At 40.6% G+C, this 972-nt stretch overlaps 1 non-coding gene across 1 annotated transcript; it reads right to left on the minus strand.

Annotated features, from left to right (window-relative positions):
- Positions 1 to 662: 662 nt before the first annotated feature.
- Positions 663 to 769, minus strand: LOC138570819 (U6 spliceosomal RNA). Its single transcript, XR_011303844.1, has one exon. It is a non-coding gene; the product is annotated as a U6 spliceosomal RNA (small nuclear RNA).
- Positions 770 to 972: the final 203 nt, after the last annotated feature.

Genomic DNA, 972 nt, shown 5'->3' on the forward strand with positions numbered 1-972 from the left:
CCAAATATCATATTTTCGTTGTTTTCTCTCTCTCAGTCTCTCTCACTCCCCCTCCCTCCTACCCTCCCTCCTTCCCGCCCTCACTCTTTGTCCCCCCCACAAACCTCCCTTTCCCTCTACTCTCCCTCTTCCTCTCCCTACCATTCATTTTAAGTTTTCATGCACTGCAGCAGATTGTGACAATGGTATTTCACAATGAAACTGTTTGTTGATTTCTTTTTTGATTTCTGTAACTTTCAAACTAAAAGCAGCCAAATCCGGAGTACAACGCTCCGCTCCAATTAAAGATTAAGGCCTAGAAGCAAGTAAAGCAGTAGTTCAGAGCGATGTTTGCAAATATCACCTTAAAGCAGTTTACGCTGGAGTGCACAACAAGGGGGAAAGTGATAATACTGAGTTTGGTAAAATGGGATAAAAAAAATCAAAAGACGCGTGCCACTTCTAAAAGTGCAAGCCAAGAAATTGAAGGCGACGGGGCTGTTCATTCAGTCAATAGGACTCACAAGTAAAAGGCTCCTGAGGCATTAGTGTTGAATTTGGCTCAAAATGTATTGTGTTGTCGTGTAATATGTATGAACATACAATTTCAATCTTCATTAAAAAAGATGTATTAAAAAAATAAAGCCTTGCAAATTAAGAAAGTTTCTGTCCTGTCATGCGCCAAAAATAGTGAATGCTTTACGAATGTGCGTGCCACCCTTTAGAGCAGGGGCCAATTTAATTTTCCCATTATCATTCCAATATTAGTACATGTGTTGCTGAAGCAAGCGCAAAGGGAGAGTCAATCAAACCATTGATTAGGACCTCCAGTCAAAGGTTTGCCATACCAAATGTCCTTATGTCAGAGGGCAGAAAGTCAAAACACCATTTAGATATCGGGTGGTATGAAATGAAGAGGCAAACAACAGTGAATAAGCATTCTTTGCTGCTGTATTGATCTGGTCCTAAAGGGGCTGGTTTAATGCCAATTAT

The sequence above is a fragment of the Ambystoma mexicanum genome, chromosome 2q (genome assembly GCF_040938575.1).
Source record: "Ambystoma mexicanum isolate Mex_15411 chromosome 2q, UKY_AmexF1_1, whole genome shotgun sequence".
Lineage (NCBI taxonomy): Eukaryota > Metazoa > Chordata > Amphibia > Caudata > Ambystomatidae > Ambystoma > Ambystoma mexicanum.